This window comes from Gossypium arboreum, chromosome 3, assembly GCF_025698485.1.
Source record: "Gossypium arboreum isolate Shixiya-1 chromosome 3, ASM2569848v2, whole genome shotgun sequence".
NCBI classification, from domain to species: domain Eukaryota; kingdom Viridiplantae; phylum Streptophyta; class Magnoliopsida; order Malvales; family Malvaceae; genus Gossypium; species Gossypium arboreum.
In genome coordinates, this window is record NC_069072.1 from 111,216,351 (window position 1) to 111,240,827 (window position 24,477).

Genomic DNA, 24,477 nt, shown 5'->3' on the forward strand with positions numbered 1-24,477 from the left:
ACTAAAATTTAAAGAAGTTAATACAGTTAGTGCTCAGGTTGCCTCCCGAGAAGCGCTTATTTATAGTCTAAGCTTGACTTACCTCTCCATTAAATGGTCATGGTGGTTTGAGGAGTTTATACTCCCCATTCCTGCTGTAAATTTCATCAAAATAAGGTTTTAGGTGGGTATTGTTTGCCTTAAAAGTACCGAACTTGAGATGACTTACCTCAATTGTACCGAATGGAAAATTGCTAAGTACCGTAAGAGGAATTTCTTCATTCAGTTTGGCAGTGACAATGTGAGGATCTGCGGCATCTAATAAAACTTTATCTCCAGCCTTAAGTTGATTTGGAAAGGTATTGATCTTGTTCTGGCATAGTTTTGGTTTATCGTGTGTTCTCAGTGATGTGTTCGCCATTCATCTAGCTCCTCAAGTTGTAGCCTTCGTTCTTCATGAATAGGTCCTCTACTATTACTTGAAAATGACTTATTTACTTCCTTCAAACTAATTTCCTGCAAAGTAGGTTGTACCATATTGTTAGTTTTAGTAGAATGGTTTAGAAAATCACCTTCAATTTTCGATGTGTTGCCAGAATTGCGAGCTTGAAGGGTGATTGTTTCGTCTCCCACACGAAGTGTGAGCCCACCTATGCCAACATCAATAATCGTTCTAGCAGTTTCTAAAAAGGGCCTTCCTAAAATCAAAGAAGTGTTGCTATCCTCCTCTATGTCTAGAGCAACGAAGTCAACAAGAATATAAATTTATTGATTTTAACTAACACATCTTCAATAATACCCCTAGGAAATCTTATAGTTTTATCTGATAATTGAATGCTCATCCTAGTCTGTTTGGGTTTCCCAAGACCTAGTTGTTTAAACATTTTGTAAGGCATGACGTTAATACTAGCCCCTAAATTAGCTAATGCATTATTAACATCAAAACTACCAATTAAGCAAGGAATTGTAAAACTCCTTGGATCATTCAATTTGTTGGGTAGTTTATTCTATAGAATAGCTGAGTAAACTGTGTTTAGCTTCACATGAAAAGCCTCATCCATCTTCCGCTTATTTGCTAAAAGCTCCTTTAAAAATTTCATTGCGTTTGGCATCTGTGATAGAGCTTCAATAAACAGTAAGTTAATATGTAATTTTTTTAAGAGTTTAAGGAATTTACCAAATTGTTCATCTGAGCGGTCTTTCCTTATCGATTAGGGTATGGCACACGAGGTTTGTATTCTGTACTTACCGATTTTTGCTCATTGTGGTCTACCTCACCTTTGCCTTTGCTTATCACAGTTTCTTGCGTTGGTTCTGGTTCAAGTGTAACTAACCTTTCATCATCTTGACTAGTAATCGCATTGAGTTGCTCCCTTGGGTTAGATTCTGTGTTGCTTGGCAAGCTACCTTGTGGTCATTCAGAAATCAACTTGGCAAGCTGTCAAATCTGAGTTTCGAGCCCTTGGATTGATGTTTGTTGATTCTTAAGTGCTGTCTCTGTATTTTGAAAATGGGTTTCTGACACCGAGATGAATTTGGTTAGCATCCCCTCAAGGTTTGGCTTCTTTTCTTACTGGTAAGGTGGTTGTTGAAAACCCAGAGGATGTTGTGGCCTTTGATTTCCTTGACCGGCCCACGAGAAATTAGAATGATTCCTCCAACCTGCATTATAAGTGTTACTATTGGGTTATTTTGGGATCTAGAGTTATTGTTTCCCATATATTGGACTTGTTCCTCCTAGATGCTAGGGTTGAAGGGTTGATATTTTATGCACGCTCTTCCTCCATTCGAATTGCACCTCATCATTGGATGTGCCTGAGTAGAACCACACAAACTGTCAATCTTTTTATTTAAGAGTTCTACTTGGTTAGATAGCATAGTAACCACGTCGAGGTTGAAAACACTGGCTACTTTCGTCGGCTTTGTTCTCATAACTTACCACTAATAGTTATTCAGTGACATCTTCTCAATAAATTCGTAAACCGCCTCAGGAGTTTTATTATTGATAGTTCCTTCAGCGGCTGCATCAATCATCTGCTGAGTCGAAGGATTCAGGCCATTATGGAACGTTTGAACCTGTAGCCAAAGCGGTAACCCATGGTGAGGGCACCTTCTCAAAAGGTCTTTGTATCTCTCCCATGCATCGTAGAGTGTTTCTAAATCCATCTGCACAAAAGAAGAGATATCATTACGTAATTTGGCTATTTTAGAAGGTGGAAAATATTTTAATAAAATTTTCGGTCATTTGTTCCCAAGTAGTGATTGACCCTCGCGGTAACGAGTTCAACCACTGTTTAGCCTTATTCCTTAACGAAAAGGGAAACAACCAAAGCCAGATGGCGTCATCAGAAATGCCATTAATTTTAAAGGTATCGCAAAATTCTAGGAAATTTGCCAAGTGTGCGTTGGGATCCTCGTCCTGCAAACCATCAAACTGAACAAACTGTTGTATCATTTGAATTGTGCTAGGTTTCAGTTCAAAATTATTTGCAGCAATAGCAGGTCTAACTATACTTGACTCAATTCCTGTTAAATTAGGTTTAGCATAATCATACAGAGTGCGCGGAGCAAGATTCTGATTAACAGCAATCCCAGGAGGTAGCGAATTTTCTTAGTTTTCAGTCATCTCCTCGGTTGGGGTTTGAATATCGTCCTCTTGCTCGTTCTCTGTGTATATTAAGCTTCGCCTTATTTCTCTTTGGTTTTTGTGAATTGTGCGATCGATCTCATTATAAAAAAGCAATGGTCCTGACAGGTTTCTTCAAGTCATAAACTATAAGAACCTGCTAGAAAAAGGGAAAAAGAAGAATTAGTAATAAAAATTAGAAATAAATTTAAATTTTAGTAAAAGTAAAATGGCTAAAGTAATAAAAATCGAGTGTTCCTAATATCTTAGTTCTCTGGCAACGGCGCCAAAAACTTGATGCGTTATATTCGTGATAGGTTTTAAATATTTATAATGAATCATTCTTGAAACTAAATATTATCACAATGAAGGCAAGTGTACCTATCGAACAGTAGTATAGCTTTAGCAAGACCGGATTGTCGAACCCAAAGGAACTAAAAGTACTAGTAATGACAATCTTTTTATTATCTGGCCCAGGAATAATGGGATTTGTTTTAACTAACTAATTAACTAAACTAAGAATTCATAGAAAATAGAATTGGGGAATTACTTTTGGAAAAACGATTGAATTAAGACAATACCTAAGGAAAAATCCACCTAGACTTCACTTGTTATTTGACTCTAAATCGGATGATTTATTCATTTGACTTGATCCGTAGAAATCCTTAAGTTATATTATTATCCCTCTCGAGACTAACAACGTCTAACCCTAGGTTGAATAATTGAAATCTCTTTCTAATTAACTCCATAGGGTTGCATTAACTCGATATATGAATCCCCTTATTAGGTTTCACCCTAATCCGGCAAAATCTTGTCACCCTATCTCTAGGCGCGTAATCAACTCCGCTTAATTATGACAAATGTACTCTTAGACAGGGTCTATTCCTCCTCTGAATAAGAGCTTAACTTGAATCAAAATCCTGGAATATCAAAACAAGAATTAAGATCACATAATTAAGAACAAGTCAAATATTTATCATACATTTCAGATAATAATAACAAGATCTTTCTTAGGTTTCATTCCCCTTAGGTATTTAGGGGTTTTAGTTCATAACTAAAAAGGTAAACATCTCAGAAGAATAATGAATACAAAACATAAAGAAAAACCCAAAATTCCTAGAGGGAAATTGAGGGGAGATCTTCAGTCTTGATGATGAATCTGGCTTCTAAGATGAAACAATCAGCTTTCCTTGAGTAGTTCCCTGCTTCCTTCTCTGTTTCCCCTTTTTCCTTCTCCTCTAGGGTGTATTTATTAAAGAAGGTTAGAATTAATTAAAATTCAACTGAAAAATATTCATTCATATAGCTTTTCTAATAGATTACATGTTTAAAAATTTTTTATGAAATAATAACATAATATTATACAAAAATGTAAATTTATCAATAACCAAAAATGGTCAAATAATTTAGGATTCAAAATAAGGTTAAGTTAATTAAGGTAAAAAATGCTTTAGCTCAAGGTTCAGGTTAATATGAGTAGCTTTTCATGAATATGTTAACTATCATTAACATTTTAAAAAATCAAAGGTGTGTCTCATATAATCAATTATAAATAAAGTTAATACATCAAAATATAAATAGCATAAAAATTAATAACTCAAGGTAAAATCAAAAATTGTTTGAGTTTAAAACTGTGAATTCAATCAAATAAACTAAATTGGGAAACACACTAAATTTTAATTAAAATATTATGTGTTCTAATAGTTAAATCAATGATAAATGCTTTAATTAAAATATAAATAAAATCAATCAAATTTCCTAAATATAATGAATTTTAAGAAAGATATGATTTATTCAAATAAAAAACCAATAAATTACACCAATGTAAAAGATAATAGAGGTTAAAATAAGTAGGAAAATGACTTTTGATGAATTTCGAATGAAGTTTGAGATAATGTTGAAGTGGAGATCTCATAGTTTAAGTTCATATCATAAGTCTGCAAAAATTATATCTAGTGTCTAGCGTTATAGAATGTAAGAACTTTCAATGAATAAGTTTAGATATGTAAAGTTTAATAATAAAAATAAGCTTTTAGGTATAGAAATAATTTCAAAATAAATAATAAATTGTATTAAATTAATATCAATAAAAAATCAAAATTTAAATTTAAAAATAAATATATAAGTTTAACACTTATTGGATTAAGCTGATAATGAGTTGCAAGTAATACACAATATAAAATTGAAAATAATGAGCTTAGGAATTATAGAATCCGAGAATGAAATGGTGTGAGCATGCATACTGTGAGGACATCAGTCCTGAAAGGATATTGAAGATTGCAGATATGAGATGGCTAGTTTGAGCATCTATCCATAAGTTGATGTGTATGAAGGCAGTGGAAGATGTTTGGCGAGCTAGAGTGTTCAGAGCAAAAGTAATGATGCAATGGAATAATCTTTCATATATAATGATAATGAAATAAATAAAAGTGATATGATATAATACACAAAATAATGTTAGTGTTACAAGTTCTATCATATAGTGTGACAAATGTAGTACTGTTGGAACATAGTTGAAGAACTTTTGTAGAGTGTAGCAAGTGTCAAATTGGAGAAAATTATTGGCGATAGAGGGTCATTTGCTTGAGTCTCTATTAGCTAGTCCGAATTGGGAGTGAGGAACCTAGATCGCTTGGATCATCTAATATCATCTATCGAGAGGATTCTAGTCATTGAGCGAGATGTTGGATTATGACCAAGAATGCCCAAGGTCGGAGTTGGAGGGCAATCTACGAGAATGTCGTACAGAGATGCAATAGCAATAAGGAGCATATTGGAAGAACTCTCGTCCTGGAAGCAGAGAGGTGCAATCGATGGGATGAGATGATTTGCTCTTTGAGGTAGGAGTTTTTCTGTGAAGAGTGGGGCAAAAGCTAATAGTTTTGGGAGCAGTATGAAAGTATTGTAATGACATTTAGAATCGATACAAATGTCAGATCAATTATGGATAAAATGCAGAGATTATAATCACAGTGCGTAGAATGTTCAAAGGCATGATTTTGTATAGATTATACTAATAATCATAGTGAGAACAATTAGTAGATTTACATGAGATACGAGTTACTGTCTGATAAATAGAATCACTGAAAAATTCAATTTATAAGCTCCTGATAACGATTTAGCGAGATGATGAGCAAAAGAAAATGGGCGAAATATGAGTGACGCCTATGAAGATCTAGTGTTAGTAGTTATCTTTAAAGTGAATCAAATATTATCGGTTATATTTGGAATCCATAATCACATGTTACAATTAACCTGATATCATTTAAATAGACTAAATAGATAAAAACGTTTGAAGCATTTATAGATGATGAACTAAGTTATGTCAGTCATATGACTGCATAAAATAAGATTGAAGATCAATAGCGTGAGCTAGCTTAAATGATACCAATGTTACTCAAGTGATCATGTTTGTTATTGAGTGACAGATCATTGAAGAGTTTTAGAGTGTGGAAAATCTGATTTGTTACATTAAGTTGGCTACTGTCTAGGAAATGTACTCAGTGCTTTGAATTAGCATGAAGACTAATTAAAGAGTTAAAAATATGCTGATTCCGTGACACTATTTTGCTAACATCCCTCCGATTACTAGTGATGTGTTTAAGAGTTAACTTACCGCTATTCATCACACATAGTGTTTACGTGTTGTATACCTTATCGATTGATGTCCTGAATGACGAAATCAAAACTAGTGGATTTCCTGTGTTAGCTATTGATTCTTAGTTAATAAGATCTATCAACTTAAGTATTTGAAAGGTGAGTTTATGTAATGGTTGTCGTTCTTGTTAGCCCGCTTTTAGTCATCATTAGCTTAATCATAATGTCTCGTATTTTTAAATGTTCTCTTCTCAACATCTATCTCTAAAGCTTGACATTTTAGTTGTAATGTTTGCATACCTTAGATTTCCTTGTGATACAGACTTGAAGTGATTGTGTTCCAGCAGTGTTATTGTCAACTCAATATTGTTTCTAAGTTGCTAGGTTGCTTCCTGAGTTAAAGTTTCTATGTCCTGTTAGACTAATAGTTACGGAATAATTTTATGTTTTAACTGAATCTTATAATACTGTATTTAGTTTATTTCTAATAATGTTCTCTTGGTTCACCAATTGTTTAACTTTGTAAGATCTACTATTCTACCAAATACTAATGTTATTAATATGTACATAAGAATATTTAAAGCTTATTTAAGTCTGTTGTAGTCTTTTCAAATAGTTAATGCATTTTAAACATACATGCTTCATTTACTTATTGATTAAAGCTCTTTAAAATCATTATTGATCTGATACTCAGAAATGCAAGTTGAATTTAGATTTATATTTACAATTTATCACTGTTATTTCATTGGATGAACCGTTAATCAATCTCGATTTTTAATTTATACTCCTTACCTTGTTACAGTTCTCTATGAGTAGTTAGATTAATCATTCTTCTTTACTTTGCTTAGTTGCTCTTGTTAGTTATTGCTAACCTGTGATTATGTTTTGAAGTGCTTTGAGTTTATCCCTGATGCCTATGATTTGTTTATCGTCTTAAAATGGTTTCACAATAAGATTGTGATCTTTTAGGTTGGTTTATTGTCTTGGGTTTTGATAGCTAGTGTTGTGTCTTTTTTCTTGTCATATTGGTTTCTCCGCTTAGTCTAGTTGTGTTTACATTATTTGTTCTCTAGTTGTCGGTTATCATTGTATAAGTAATTAGACTAACTATTTTTTTGATTCTGTTGTCTAAGATTTAAAATTTGTTTCTCAGTATTGACTCAACATATTTTATAGTGCAAACTTTAAGTTAGAAATTTACGAAAGTACTTAGTGGTTATCCTTGTTCATGCTGATTCATCATTAAGAAATCATTATAATTGTTCATTTAAGAATTCGATTTTCCAATTACGTAATAGTTCAACCTTTTCCAATGATGATCAGAATGATCTAAATCTATTAAATATCTGTTAATGGAAGTTGATCATCAACTAACGAAATGCTTTATTTTAGTAAAATTTCACTAAGATAATTATACTAAGAAGTTACAATAGTGGGATTCTAACATTCGTTGATCTGTTTACATGTGATTTTCGATTTAACCTATTTGTTTTAAGTTTTCTTATGTATTTTAAATGTAATTTTCTTCAAATTAACTGCGGAAAAAAAATAATATTCAGAAAATAAGAAGAAAATTATTAGACAAAATGCATAGTATTTATACACATTACATGAATCTATAAAATATATTTGCAAGCGATTGTAAAGGATAAAAGTGAATGGAATTGGGGAATTTCTTTTGGGAAAATCGATTGAATTAAGACAATACCTAAGGAAAAATCCACCTAGACTGCACTTGCTATTCGGCTCAATTGGACGATTTATTCATTTAACTTGTTCCGTAGAGATCCCTAAGTTATGTTACTACCCCTATTCAAGACTAATAACGTCTAATCCCTAGATTGAATAATTGAGACTTTTCTCTAATTAACACCCTAGGGTTGCATTAACTCGATCTATGGATCCCCTTATTAGGTTTCACCCTAATTCGGCAAAATCTTGTCACCCTATGTCTAGGTGCACAAACAACTCCGCTTAATTATGACAAATGTACTCTTAGACAGGGTCTATTCCTCCTCCGAATAAGAGCTTATCTTGAATCAAGATCCGGGATATCAAAACAAGAATTAAGAACACATAATTAAGAACAAGTTAAATATTTATCATACAATTTAGAAAATAATAACAAGATTCGTCTTAGGTTTCATTCCCCTTAGGTATTTAAGGGATTCAGTTCATAACTAAAAAGGAAAACATCTCAGAAGAATAACGAATACAAAACATAAAGAAAACCCAAAACTCTTGAAAGGAAATTAATGAGAGATCTTCAATCTTAATGGTGAATCTGGCTTCCGAGATGGATCAATCAGCTTCCTTGGAGTAATTCCTTACTCCCTATTTTGTGTCTCCCTTTTCTTCCTCCTCTAGGGTGTATTTATAGGCTTTGGAATGCCTAAGAGCCCTCAAAATTAGCCTTTTCTGAATTGGACTCAACTTGGGCTCGGCAGGGACACGCCTGTGTGACACGCCCGTGTGCGATTACTTCAGGCCATGCTCAACCCTGCCAAATTGACACAGCCTTGTGGTATGCCCGTGTGAGGAGGTCCAAGCCATGTTGATTTCGTACTTTGGCCCATTTTCTCTGGTTTTGGCCCGTTTCTCGTTCCTTTCGCTCTCCTATGCTCTCCTAAGTTTAAAACATGAAATTAAAGCATTAGGAGCATTGAATTCACCAATTCTAATAGGAAATCATCCATAAAATGTGTTAAACATGGGGTAAAAAATGTATAAATTACGGTTTATCAAATACCCCTACACTTAAGCATTTGCTTGTCCTCAAGCAAAATTCTCAACTGATAATCAAAACAAATTCTTCTCAACTTATAATTTCTATCGATAATATCTCAAAATAATTCATAGGTAATCATACATTAAGAATTCAACTAAAAGAACATAAAATTTTCAAACATTCCAAGTTGAGCATTTTCTCCTGAAAACATAGGTGTCTCTCCTCATTTAAGTAATTACCTTTGATTCGGAATATCATAGAGTTTCACATCCTCACTAAAGATTCACTCAAATCACTTGAGGTGTTTTAAGGACAATAAATGAAGCACTCAATAGTCAATAATGAAAATTCATTACCATAGGCTTGCATGAAAATCAAATCTCCACCACTGATAAATTGAGATGAAACATCAATCAAAAGGTCTTTAGAGGGTTGTAATGAGGCTTGGTTAGGGGGTGTGGTCACAAGCTAAAAGAAAGGGTTAGAATCGAGATTGAATTGAAAAATTACCTAACTAGAAAAAGAGTTAATCATCACTTGCGTACAATAGAGCTTCTTCTCAGAATATGGAATTACTAATGTTTATACATAGTTTTTTTTTTTAGAACAAGTTAAATAACATAGACTAACTTATTACAAACAAGACATAGCTAAGCAATTTACTCAACTTAAATCTCGACAAAAATAGGGATCAAATTAATTTAGGGGATTTCAATAATAATGGGTTAAGGGTTAATATTAAGGGTAATACAAGAAATGGCTTGTTAGGCTCAAGGGGGTTTACCAGGGGTTAATCATGGAGGTAGGCTTTTCATGGCATGAGTGGGTTAATCCTAAGTGCATTAATCATTTTGAAATATCAAATCAAATGTTGTGGTCTCGACATGCATAATCAAGCAAGTTCTAGAATAACAGTTCAATACTGACGTACCCAAAGCAATAATAAAAGTGAGCATGAAAGAATTAATAGATGCTCAGAAGGCTCAAAAATCTCACAAAAATTATGGCTTTTTGATGTTTAAAACTTGTGAATTCCAACTCAAAGTAATACCTAAACTTTGGGGAAACAACCTAAGATTTTAAATTCTTAAAAATCAACTTATCATGCTTGATTCTCTAATGTCTTGAGGTTCAAACAATCAATGCATAAATGCCTATGTTTTAATTCAAGATATATCAACAAAAATCACAAATCAATCAAAATTTATCCTAAATATGATATGAGAGCTTTTCAAGAGAACAAGGTAGTCATTTAGGGATTTTTCTGATAATGAAATAAATACCCCCCACACTTAAGATGTACACTGCCCTCAATGTACAAAGATAGATATTAGAGTATAAAAATAAGATAGGAGAGAAGTGAAACTTCAGATGATGAATTCCTCGAACTGAAGTTTTGGAGAGTAATCGGTTCGAGAGTGGAGGAGGATGCTCCGGCAGTTGTAGAGGTTCATTAGTCCATAAGTCCTGTGCCAAAAGAATATCATATCTAGTGGTAGCTATGGTCGTGGTCAATCAGGACATGGTAGTCGTGAAGAACCTTTCCCGATGGAGTTGTTAGTTCCTATGCGATGATGAGCTTAAGAGCTTTATATAACTGTGACAAAATCAGGAACTTTTTAGGGGATATTAGGAAGAATAATTACTCATAAAGAAATAACCGAAATTGATAATTAAAAATAAAATTCTAAAATCTAATAAAAATAAAAAGTAGTTTTAATAAAAATTAAAAACATAAAATAATAAATAAATGTTTTTAAACATCTTCATTGCTGGATGGTCAGCGAGGTGCGTCTGGCGATGAGATGTGGAGGTGCTGACAAATCTGTTGTAGAGTAGCATCAATGTTGTCAAATCGTTGAAAACACTGCTGCTCGAATCTAGTGAGGCGCTCAGAGATGTCAGCATATGAAGCCGCCGCATGAACTGGATGAGAGGGTGGTCATGGCGAGTCGGTGGGTCTTCGTGCTATGGAGGGACATCATCAGGATTGTCCTCGTAGGCCTCCTCCTCGATAGATTGGGCGAGACAATATTGGGGAGGGTAGGTTCCTCGACGCCTCTCGATCATCCTCATGCTAAGCATGCTCGAGATGCCTTATGGAGACATCTGGCCGATGAGGGTAAGGGATGATTCTTGGGCCGCGGTGCTGAGGAGCCCGAAGTGTCGAGCCAACCGAGTAACATAGGGGCCAATGGAGATGACCCTTTTCCTATACCGCTCTGTCTGGTGCTGAATCGTAAGGGTGATGAAATAGGCAAGGTCGATGACGTGTCCGTGCGACATACACCATAAGAAGTAGGCGTCGTGAGTGTTGACGACGCCAGTGCTCTCTCACCTCCCTGTAATCGTGTGAGCCAAAATGGCGTGTAGGTACCTCAGGGATGGTGGGAGAACTGATGCCTTAGAGCGACTAGGATTGTAGGAGGCTGTGCCAGGGGCCAAAGTGTGCCAGCACTTTGAGGGAGAGAAATGTATGTGGCGAGTGAGAGCATGTAGTTCATTCTTCTCATTGAACTCCTCCATATATAAGCCTAGTGCAGCACCGAACTTTGGGATGCTTAGCTGGAGAACCAACCCGCCTAGGCGAAACTGGACCGTGTCAGGATCATCTTAATTCATCATTACGGTCTGAAGATGGAACGTTGAGCATAGTTCCATCGTGAGCTCGAGGTATGTTGGTTCGATGATCCCAAAGAATAGCTCCCAAGGGTCGGTGGTTAGGAGGGCCCAAATTGCATCAGCCGACTGAACTTGTTCTACGGTAGCCCAGTCGATGCAGCGCCCCACAATTAAAGGTCAGGCCCGAAGTATTTGGAAAAGCTCTTCTTGGGTCCCTCGGGGGAACTACAAGAGAGGGTGACAAATTTTCATGGTTGGACCTATGGAAGATGATGCTCCCTTCCTCTTCTTCGAAGTAGGTACGGTGGTTTTCTTTCCTCGTGAACATGACATGGTACCTGCGATAAAAAACCATTAATTCATTTTGAGGAATGATCAAAGTAAAATGAAGATAATTTGTAAATAACAATCATAATTTCAGCAACTACTAAGACTAACAAGTTAATCAAAGCAATCAATTGTATGGCATAAAAATGGCAACGAATTTCATGGAATGCAACAAGTGTGACGGATGAAAAATGTTAACACTAAAGGCATGAGTATATATATTGTTCTAATCATGAATATTTATATCTAACTAATCAAATAAAGTAGAGAAATCATATAATGAGTAAGAATTTTAACATGAGAAAGATAATAACTATTCTAGATATAACATTTGTATGATAAAAATAAGAAAACAACATGAAAAATTTCATATTATTATGATAAATAGCCCTAGAAATTAGTAAGAATAAACGAGAGAAGAGTGAATAGATGCTAGAAAGAGGAGAATGGGCGGAAAATATAGAGTTGGAGCCGGCGCACGGGCGTGGCAAGGAGGCTGTGTGGAATTACAGTAGTTAGGGTTAGGGTTTTTGAGTGGGAAGACAATGAATAGTGCCGGGTATTTATAGATTTTGGGGCACACGGCCAGGTAACACACCCATGTTCCCCAATTTCAACCCGTGTGATTCGCGAATTTTGAATCTGGGCACGTCTGACATTTAGTAAAAGCCCGTGTTCCTTGGGCGTATCGGTGCACACGGTCGTGTCTGACGTTGTTTGCTTCTCCCACGTCCGAGTATTCAGACCCACGCCCGTGTCAATCTAACAGGTTTGACCACGGGTGCTAGATAAGGGCGTGTTGCACGCCCGTGCTGTTTTAACAGGTTTACCCATGGTTCTTCCACACAGGCATGTCTCACCCCCGTGTTGTTTTGGCAGGTTCGACCACGGCCATGTTGCACGGCCATAGAGTTTTATCGTAGCCCGTGTTTGGGAAAAATTGTTGTTCTGTTTTCACACAGCCCTAAGCACGCCCGTGCTCTTGGCCGTGTCCCTATGGAAAACCTGTATTCAAGCGCTCCGTTTGGAAGTTAGATGTTGAAGACTAAATTTTAAAGAAGTTAATACAATTAATGCTCGGGTTCCCTCCCGAGAAGCACTTATTTATAGTCTAAGCTCGACTTACCTCTCCGTTGAATGATCATGGTGGTTTAAGAAGTTTATACTCCTCATTCCTGCTATTAATCTCATCAAAATAAGGTTTTAAACGGGTGTTGTTTACCTTACAAGTGCCGAACTTAGGATGACTCACCTCGACCATACTGAACGGGAAAATGCTGAGTACCGTAAGAGGGATTTCTTCATTCGATGTGGTAGCGACAATGTGGGGATCTGTGGCATCTAATAAGACTCTATCACCAACCTTAAGTTGATTTGGAAAGGGATTGAGCTTGTTCTATCGTAGATTCGGTTTGTCAGGTGTTCTTGGTTTATGTGTCCGCCATTCATCTAGCTCATCGATTTGTAGCCTGCAATCTTCATGAATGGGTCCTCTACTATTGCTTGAGAATGGTTCATGTACTTCCTTCAAACTCATTTCCTGCAAAGAAGGTTGCACCATATTGTTAGTTTTAGTAGAATGGTTTAGACAATCACCTTCAATTTCCATTGTGTTGCCAGAATTGCGAGCTTGAAGGGTGATTGTTTCGTCTCCCACACGGAGTGTGAGTTCAGTTGTGCCAACATCAATATTTGTTTTAGCAGTTGCTAAAAAGGGCCTTCCTAGAGTTAAAGGAGTGTTGCTATCCTCCTCTATGTCTAGAACAATAAAGTCAACGGGAAATATAAATTTATCGATTTTAACTAGCACATCTTCAATAATACCCCTAGGAAATCTTATAGTTTTATTTTCTAATCGAATGCTCATCCTAGTCTGTTTGGGTTTCCCGATACCTAATTGTTTGAACATTTTGTAAGAAATGACGTTCATACTAGCCCCCAAATCAGCTAATGCATTATTAACATCTAAACTACCAATTAAGCAAGGAATTGTAAAACTCTCTAGATCTTTACGTTTGTTGGGTAGTTTATTCTGGAGAATAGTTGAGCAAACTGCATTTAGCACCACATACGATGCCTCGTCCATCTTCCGCTTATTTGTTAAAAGCTCCTTTAAAAATTTCATTGCATTTGACATCTGTGATAGAGCTTCAATAAACGGTAAGTTAATATGTAATTTTTTTAAGAGTTTCAGGAATTTACCAATTTGTTCATCTGAGCGGTCTCTCCTTGTCGCATTGGTGTATGACACACGAGGTTTATATTCGACATTCACTGATTTGTTTTATTGTGATATACCTCACCTTGACCTTTGCTTACCACAGTTTCTTGCCTCGGTTCTAACTCAGGCTTAACAAATCCTTCTTCATCTTGAACATTAATCGCGTTGAGCTGTCCCCTTGGGTTAGGTTCAGTATTACTTGGCAAGCTCCCTTGTGGTCATTCGGAGATTAGTTTGGAAAGCTGGCCTATCTGAGTTTCGAGCCCTTGGATCGACACCTATTGATTTTTAAGTGTTGTCTCGGTGTTTTAAAAATGGGTTTCTGACACCGAGATAAACTTTGTGAGCATCTTTTCAAGGTTTAGTTTATTTTCCTGTTGGTAGGGTGGTTGTTGGTAGCCTAGAGGTGGTTGTGGTCTTTGATTTCCTTGACTGCCCCATGAGAACTTAGGGTGGTTCCTCCAACCTGCATTGTAAGTGTTACTATATGGATTGTTTTAAGGTCGACGATTATTACCCATGTAATTTAATTGCTTGTTATCGATGTTGTGACCATAAGGTTGGTATTCCGGATGGCTTGTTCCACTTCCACTTTCTTCGCACTGCATTACTAGGTGAACCTGTGAAGAACTAAGAAAACCATCAATCTTTTTATTTAGAAGTTCTACCTGGTTTGATACCATAGTAATCGAATCGACATTATAAACACATGTTGTTTTAGTTGGTTTGTCCTCATGACTTGCCACTGATAGTTATTCAGTGACATCTCCTCTATAAAATCATAATCATCTTCAAGTGTTTTATTATTGATGGTTCCGTCAGCAGCTGCGTCAACCATTTGCCGAGTCAAAGGATTCAGGCCATTATGAAACGTTTGAACCTGAAGCCAAAGCGGTAACCCATGGTGAGGGCACCTTCTCAGTAAGTCCTTGTATCTCTCCCATGCATCGTAAAGAGTTTCTAAGTCCATCTACACAAACGAAGAGATAACATTACGTAATTTGGCCGTTTTAGCCGGCGGGAAATATTTTAATAGAAATTTTTCGGTCATTTGTTCCCAAGTAGTGATTGACCCTCGTGGTAATGAGTTCAACCACTGTTTAGCTTTGTTCCTCAATGAAAAAGGGAATAACCAAAGACGAATGGCATCATTAAAAACATCATTAATTTTAAATGTATCGCATAGTTCTAAGAAGTTGGCTAAATGAGCGTTGGGATCCTCATCCTGCAAACCATCAAACTGAACAAATTGCAGTATCATTTGAATAGTGTTAAGTTTTAGTTCAAAAGTATTTGCAGCTACAGCAGGTCTAACTATGCTTTATTCAGATCCTGTTAAAGAAGGTTTAGCATAATCATACATAGTGCGTGGAGCAGGATTTCGATTAACCGTAATTGCAAGAGGTATCTGATTGTCTTGGTTTTCAACCATCTCTGCGGTTGGAGTTTGAGTATCGTTCTCTTGCTCGTTCTCTGTGTATTTTAAGCTTCGCCTTATTTCTCTTTGGTTTCTTTAAGCTTCGCCTTATTTCTCTTTGGTTTCTACGAACTATGCGATCGATTTCTTTGTCAAAAAGTAGTGGTCCTAACAGGTTTCTTCTAGTCATAAACTATAAAAACCTGCCAAGAGAAGGAAAAAAATAAGTAATAAAATTAAATTAAATTTCAAGAAAAATAAATGGCTAAAGTAATAAAAATTGAGTGTTCCGAATATCTTAGTTCCACGGCAACAACGCCAAAAACTTGATCGCATGATTTCGTGATAGGTTTTAAATATTTATAATTAATCGTTCTTGAAACTAACTATTATCGCGATGTAGGCAAGTGTACCTATCGAACAGTAGTATAGTTTTAGCAAGACTGGATTGTCGAACCAAAGGGAACTAAAAGTACTAGTAATGACTGTCTTTTTATTATCCAACCTAAGAATAAAGAGGTTTTTGTTTTAACTAACTAATTATCTAAACTAAGAATTCACAGAGAATGGAATTGGGGAATTTTTTTTGGGAAAATCGATTGAATTAAGACAATACCTAAGGAAAAATCCACCTAGACTGTACTTGCTATTCTGGCTCTGAATTGGACGATTTATTCATTTAACTTGTTCCGTAGAGATCCCTAAGTTATGTTACTACCCCTATTCAAGACTAATAACGTCTAATCCCTAGATTGAATAATTGAGACTTTTCTCTAATTAACACCCTAGGGTTGCATTAACTCGATCTATGGATCCCCTTATTAGGTTTCACCCTAATCCGGCAAAATCTTCTCACCCTATGTCTAGGTGCGCAAACAACTCCACTTAATTATGACAAATGTACTCTTAGAAAGGGTCTATTCCTCCTCTGAATAAGAGCTTATCTTGAATCAGTATTCTATGATATCAAAACAAGAATTAAGAACACATAATTAAGAATAAGTTAAATATTTATCATACAATTCAAAAAATAATAAAAAGATTCGTCTTAGGTTTCATTCCCCTTAGGTATTTAGGGGATTTAGTTCATAACTAAAAAGGAAAACATCTCAGAAGAATAACGAATACAAAACATAAAGAAAACCCAAAACTCCTGAAGGGAAATTGAGGAGAGATCTTCAGTTTTGATGGTGAATTCGGCTTCTGAGATGGATCAATCGGCTTTCTTGGAGTAATTCCTTACTCTCTATTCTGTTCCTCCCTTTTCTTCCTTCTCTAGGGTTGTATTTATAGGCTTTGGAATGCCTAAGAGCCCTCAAAATTAGCCTTTTCTGAATTGGACTCAACTTGGGCTCTGTAGGGACACGCACGTGTGCGATTACTTCAGGCCGTGCTCGAGCCTGCCAAATTGACATGTCCGTGTGGTATGCCCGTATGAGGAGGTCCAGGCCGTGTTGATTTCTTACTTTGACCTATTTTCTCCGGTTTTGGCCCATTTGTCGTTCCTTTTGCTCTCCTCTGCTCTTCTAAGTAAAAAATATGAAATTAAAGCATTAGGAGCATCAAATTCACCAATTCTAATAGGAAATCATCCATAAAATGCATTAAACATAGGGTAAAAATATGTATAAGTTATAGTTTATCATCCACAATCTCTACCAAGTGAACTTCAATATTCAATTCAAAGTTCAAATATATGACATAATCGTCAAAATCACAAAGCAAGTTACATTATTGAGATTTACAATTTGATAAACGACTTACGGATATGAGTACATCAATATTCTAACCGAAACACACCAGATTAGGAAGTATAACACGAGAGTTCGCAAAAAATACTGAACCTCGATCTCCTCAAGAAACAAATATCTATAATACTCCACAAAAAACTCCACTCCAATCCCTTATAACACACCGTATCTCGATTGTACTCTATCCTGCATTCAATTCGATCCGAGTCTTGAATTTCAATAACTTTTCTCAAATAAATTTCTATCACTTATAGTCAAATATATTTATTATATCACATTGTATCATAAAAAATTTCATATATATATATATATATTAAATTATGAACTACACGAACTAACCTGGACTAAATTGTAATAGTGTAGAAGTTTAGGAACTATTCCGTAATTTTTCCTTTTCTAAGAGTATCAACTGGGTCTTGATCTAAAATGTAAAATTTCTCAATTATTAGCATAAATTTCATATTCCAATTCATTTTACATTTTAGACCCTTTTATTTTTAAAATTTACATAATTACCCTTAACTTTTACAACTTTTTACAATTTAGTCCCTTAACCCAAAAATCATTAAATTAACCATTTTTCTCAAGTCAACATTATAGCCAAATATACTAGGCCCTTATAAACTCCCTGCTAAACATCAAATTCACTATCGAACCCTAAACTTTTGACATTTTCACAATTTAATCCCTAACTCAAAATCTAAATAAAATAACTGTACAAACTCACCAAATAACACAATCAAAGCTTCAAATATATAGTTATTATCGAAAACATTCAAGATTCATCAATGGAAACTTCTAAAATTTTAACAGATTTAAAAACAAAGGTACAGGCTAGCTGGACCTAGTTGCAACGATCTCAAAAACATAAAAATTACAAGAAACGGGCACAAAAATCACTTAGATGCAAAAGAATCAAGAAAACCAAAGCTCTTCTTTTCCCTAGCTATAGCTTTCGGCTACTTGAAGAAGAAATGAAAGTAATTTGATTAATTCATTCTTTAATTTTTGTTTTAACTTTCTTTAATTTACAAAATTGCAATTGAAAACATATTATTTTATCATTTCCCATTAATTTGTCGTCCGAATATATCAATTAGGGCCTAATTATTACTTTAGTCCTTCCTCACTTATAAATTAAGCCATTTGATCACCAAAATGTTATAATTGCTAAGTTTTGCACCTTTTACAATTTAGCCCTTTTCTTTAATTAATTATCTAAATGTTAAAATTTCTTGACAAAATTTTAATACGATACTAACGCCTCCATAAATGTTTTATAAATAATATCTATGAGTCGACACAATGGAAATTTGTGGTCCCAAAACCATTGGTCCGTCACCATTGAAAATCAGGTTGTTACAACTCTCCTCCCCTAGGAAATTTTGTCCTCGAAATTGTTACTTGAGAACAAATACCGATATTATAGTTTCATAGATTCCTCATTTCCCAAGTAGCTTCTTCTGTACCATGATGATTTCATAACATTTTTACTAACGGTGACCATTTATTCTGCAGTTCTTTAACTTTTCGAGCCAAAATTCTCATCGGCTCCTCATAATACGTCAAATCTAGTTGCAGTTCAATCTCACTATGATGGATCACATGTGAAGGATCAAATCTATACTATCTCAGCATTGAAACGTGGAACACATCATGCATTTTATCGAGTTCAGAGGGCAAAAATAATCTATAGGCTATAGGGTTGACTCTTGCAACAATCTCATACGGTCTGATAAATCTCGAAATTAGCTTTTCTTTCTTGCCAAAACGTAGCACTTTCTTCCACAGAGAAACTTTTAGAAAAACTCAATCACCAACAGTAAATTTTATATCTTTTCTTTTCAAGTCCGCGTACTATTTCTGACGATCAAATGCAGCTTACAAAAAATCTCAAATAATTAGAATTTTGTCTTCAGTTTTTCCAATCCAATCAACTCCCACCATTTTGGGTTCGCTCAATTCAGACAAATACATTGGTGTTTGACACTTTCTTCCGTAAACAGCTTCCAACGGTGCCATTTTTATGCTGGACTGATAACTATTATTATAAGCAAATTCAACTAACAGTAGATACTTTTCCCAGCTACCTTCAAATTCGAGTATACAACATCACAACATATCTTCCAAAATCTATATCACTCGTTCTGATTGCCCATCAGTCTAAGGATGAAATGTTGTACTGAAATTGAGTTTAATGCCTAAATCCTTGTGAAGTTTAATCCAAAATCTTGATGTAAATCTTGGATCACGATAAAAAATAATAGATTTTGAAGCCCCGTGCAATCTTACAATCTTTGACACATATAATTCTACTAATCTCTCAAGGGAGTAATCTGTTCTGACTAGAATAAAGTGTACCAATTTAGTCAATCTGTCAACAATCACCCAGATCAAATATTTCTTTTTCGGAGTTACCAGTAAACCAGATACAAAATCCATTGTGACTCCCTCCCACTTCCATTTAGGAATCATAACATGTTGTAGTAAACCCGATAGTACCTGATGCTCTACTTTTACTTGCTAACAGATCAAACATTTAGCAACGAACTCACAAATTTCCCGTTTCTTACCCGGCCACCAGTAGATCTTTTTCAGATCACAATACATCTTTGTGCTACCAGGATAAATGGAATACATACTACTATGAGCTTTAGACAGAATATCACATTTCAAACTTAAATCATTCGGAACACAAATCCTATCACGATAATGCAATGTATCATCATCATCAACACTATACTTAACAATCAAATTATTTTGAACCAATTGTTGTTTCAACATCAACTTCGGATAGTCATTTTGTAACTCTCAAATTTGTTGTAGAAACAAGGGTTTTAATCTCAATTCTGCCAGTATCAAACTATCTTTATTCAGAGCTAAATAAGCGTTCAACGCATGAAGTGCAAACAATGATGACTTTCGATGATAATCAATAACCAGATCATAATCTTTCAGTAGTTCTAACCAACATCTCTTTCTCAAATCCATAACCACATTTCTCGCAGTATAAATAATGTCTCCAAATCTTCAAAGTGAATACAATCGTAGCTAGTTTGAGATCATGAGTATGATTATTCTTTTCATGTGGCTTTAACTGCCAAGAAACATAAGCTATTACTTTTCCTACCTGTATTAGCAGAAAAGCATCACTATAGACAACATATGCTACCCTAGATTCAAGTTGAGTCAACACTAGAGCTTCTGTGAACATGTTTTTTAGCTAATCAAAACTCTGTTGGCACTTATCAGACCAAACAAACTCTACATTTTTCTATAGAAATCTGGTCATAGGTGAAGCAATGATCTAGAAGGTTTTAACAAAATGATGGTCGTAACCTGCTAAACCTAGGAAACTTCGTACCTTAGAAACATTTTTCAGAGTTTTCTAATACATCACAATAGAAACTTTACTGGGGTCAGCTCGAATCCCATCAGATGATACTATATGACCTAAAATTCCAACCTTGTAAAACCAGAATTCTGATTTACTGAACTTTACGTACAACTATTTTTCTCACAAAGTCTGTAACATGATTCTCAAATGTTGAGCATGCTTTGATTCTGTCTTGGAATAGATTAATATACCATCGATAAATACAACCATAAATTTATCCAAATGAGGCTGAAAAATCCAATTCATTACTCCATAAAAGCAGTAGGGGCATTAGTCAAACCAAATTTACCAGAAACTCATAATGACTGTAACGAGTTCTGAAAGCAGTCTTTGACCTATCACAGTCTTTAACCCGCAACTGATAATACTCGGATCTGAGATCTATCTTTAAAAACATTATGGCACCTTTAAATTGGTAAAACAAATCATTAATACATGGCAAACTGTATGTATTCTTAATTGTGACTTTGTTCAACTATCTGTAGTCTATACAAAATCTCAAAGGGTTGTCTTTCTTTTTCACATACGCTTGGTTGAATAAACCCTTTGTCTAACAATTCTTGCAACTTGCTTTCAACTCTTTTAACTCAATTAGTGCCATACGTACGGAGATATCGATATTGATGCAGTTCTAGGAACCAGATTAATCATAAATTCAACTTCTCGGTCAGGAGGCAAACCTAGTAACTCTTCAGGAAATATATTATTAAACTCACTAACAATTGGTAACTCATCTAACTTATATTCTAGATCGCTAGTATCAAGAATGTATGTTAGAAATGCTTCACTACCTTTTCGTATCAATCTCTATGTAGAAATAGATGAAATGATTCTAACAACATTATTCGGCCCATCAGATTCAACTGAAATCATCTCTCTTGTTTGGAATTTCAAATTAATTTGTTTTTGTCTACAGTTTACCATAGCATCATGTAACGATAGCCAATCCATACCCAGAATAACATCAAAATGTAATAACATCAAATCAGCAGGGAATTCACAGCCTCTAACTTTTAATGGACATTTACATTAAACTAAGTTAAATATTACACTCTGACTTAGTGGATTAGTAACTTAAATATCATATTCAGTTGATTCAACAGGTAATTTCTTTTCCGTTACTAATGTAGTGCGAATATAAGAATGAGTTGACCTGGGGTCAATCACTGCATACACAGTAACATCAAAGAGATAGAATGTACCAGCAATCACATCAAGTGCATTAGCTTCCTTTCTTGTTTGAATGGCATATGTACGAGCAAGTGCTCTAGTCTTTGACTGAACAATAGTGTCTTTTGCTCCCGTACGATTAGGCCCACAAATACTATTCTAACCAGGACTTCTACCTTTCTGAGATATGGACATTTGCTGTTCATTTTGTTCTTCATTTTTCTTTAAATGTTTAGGAAATTCCAGAGAAAGTGATCAGTAGACCCATATCTATAACATGCTTCCAACTTAGCTTTGCACTCGCTAGGATGAAGTTTTCCATAATGTTTACAACTGGAATTCGGAGCGTTCCATACACTTCCCACGCTATCAACTGGTTTTCTAAGAGCTTTAAAATCATGTTGAATTAATCTATTTTTATTTAAATACTCAGATACCAAAATAGCTTGTCTTAAGTCCTCTATAGTCTTCCTTGTTAGTGGAATAGAAAAAAACTTGGAAGAACTTCTCTTGTTAAACTCTCGAATCTGTTTATCCCGTTGTATCTTGCATGTAACACCCTTAACCCGTATCCGTTGCTGGAATAGGGTTACGAGGCATTACCGGCTAATACATATACATTTATGCATTCATAATCAAAATCCATTCAACACATTCACATTGTCCCTTATAAAGCTCTAAGAGACCTTAAAACATGCATGGAAGAGATTCGGGACTAAACCGACAACATTTTCAAACTTTGGGTAACTTAGAAAATTTTCAAACATTTAAGGGTCACACGCCTGTGTGAACAAGTTATGTGCCTCACACAGCCACCAGACATGCCCGTGTCACAAGCCGTGTGAAAATAGGCCATACATTCTGACTTGCAACACACGGTCAGAGAAACGCCCGTGTGCCATGGCCTTGGGAAAACTGGAGGGGTTACTGACTTGAGTAACACAGCCGGCCACACGCCCATGTGCCAGCCTATGTGTCACACATGGCCAGTAGTCATGCCCGTGTGTCTAGGCCGTGTCAAAACTATAGGGTATACTGACTTAAATTTGAAGGGCTATCCCAGGCAACACACGGCCATGTAACATGGCCGTGTGTCGCACACAGTTGAGTCACATGCCGTGTCTTAGCCCATGTGGACAAAAATAGGTTATTTGCAAAGCTAATTTGCCACCCTTATCTCATGCACACCTAGCAATCAAAATGGTACCATTTCAATACATTTATAGGCAGCCAAAACATGCCAATTCATAATAGTTTATGCCAAATTATAATCAACCATTTCACTACTCAAATCCTTAACCAAAAACATACCAATTCATTATGCCAAAATAATCAAAAACTTACATAAGTTCTAAATGCATTTTTATCACCTTTCCATCAACTAAATCATGCTTCTCAAACCTATTAATTCATCATCTATATATCATACCAAAATATACCATTCTTCAAGCATTAGTACATCAATTTATAACTAACCAAATGAGCAACCATTTAGCCATAGCAACAACCATGGCAAACATGCCAAATCATAAGGTAATTTATAAATCACATTTATCACTTATCAAACAGAAAATTCAAGCCAACTTAAATGGCCATTCATATCACCATTTACAAGCCAAATCTCATGGCTAAGATCATAACTCAAAACATTCCAAGATAACACTTGCCTATACATGCCATATACTATATATACAAAGCTCCAAAAGTACCAACATGTAATATCCTGATTTTGGGCCTAGTCGGAATAGTAGTTTCGTGACCACAAATCTGAGATAGAAATAATTATTTTATGATTATTTTAAGGTATATGATATGATTTCATAATTGTGTGAAAATTTCGTGAAGAAATTTTATGCATAAAGTGCTTAAATTGAAATTAGGGACTAAATAGAATAATTTACAAAACTTGTATTCTAGAAGTTTCTAGTATGAAATTGTTTTGAAATATTAATTAGGAGGTCTTAAATAGAAATTTTACCAATTTCTAAGTCTATGGACAAAAATTGGACATGGATGGAATTTTTGGAAAGTTTAGTAGTAAGGGCATTTTGGTCATTTAGGGGTAAAATGAATTAAAATACAAAATTAAAAGCCAATTTTGCTCATCTTCAACCCCATGGCCGAATATAGCAAGGAGAAACCATGGATAGGGTTTTTCAAGCTTCCAAGCTCGATTGTAAGTCCGTTCTAGCCTCGTTTTTAATGATTTTTACGTTTTTGGAGTCCCGATAGCTCGATTTAGCTTATGTTAGCAATAATTTAACCTAGGGTTTATATTTGGAAAAATACCCATAGGTGAAATTTTTGTATTTTGGTGTTTTATGATAGAATATGAGGTTTTAAATTATGTTAGACAACTTGTGCTACTCAGTTTTAAGTGAAAACGAGCAAAATGGCTTAATCGGTAAAAATACCTAATAGTCATAAGTACATGTTAGAGTGAGAATTTGATGTTGCCATAGAAGGGAAAAATGATCAGCATGTCATAAAACATAAGAAAATAGGATGAATTTTAATTTACGAGCTTTAGGGCAAAAGTGTAAATATGCAAAAGTTTAGGGCCAAAATTGTAATTTTTCCAAAATATGATTTTGGGTCAATTTGAATAATTTGAGTCCTAATTAGACTATATTTTAAATGAT

The 24,477-nt window shown here is 35.1% G+C and overlaps 2 non-coding genes across 2 annotated transcripts; both read left to right on the top strand.

Annotated features, from left to right (window-relative positions):
- The first annotated feature begins 2,071 nt into the window (after positions 1-2,071).
- On the top strand, positions 2,072-2,178 carry LOC128291240 (small nucleolar RNA R71). The gene has a single exon (XR_008281016.1). It is a non-coding gene; the product is annotated as a small nucleolar RNA R71 (small nucleolar RNA).
- A 12,818-nt stretch (positions 2,179-14,996) lies between these two features.
- LOC128290759 (small nucleolar RNA R71) lies at positions 14,997-15,103 on the top strand. Its single transcript, XR_008280546.1, has one exon. It is a non-coding gene; the product is annotated as a small nucleolar RNA R71 (small nucleolar RNA).
- Positions 15,104-24,477: the final 9,374 nt, after the last annotated feature.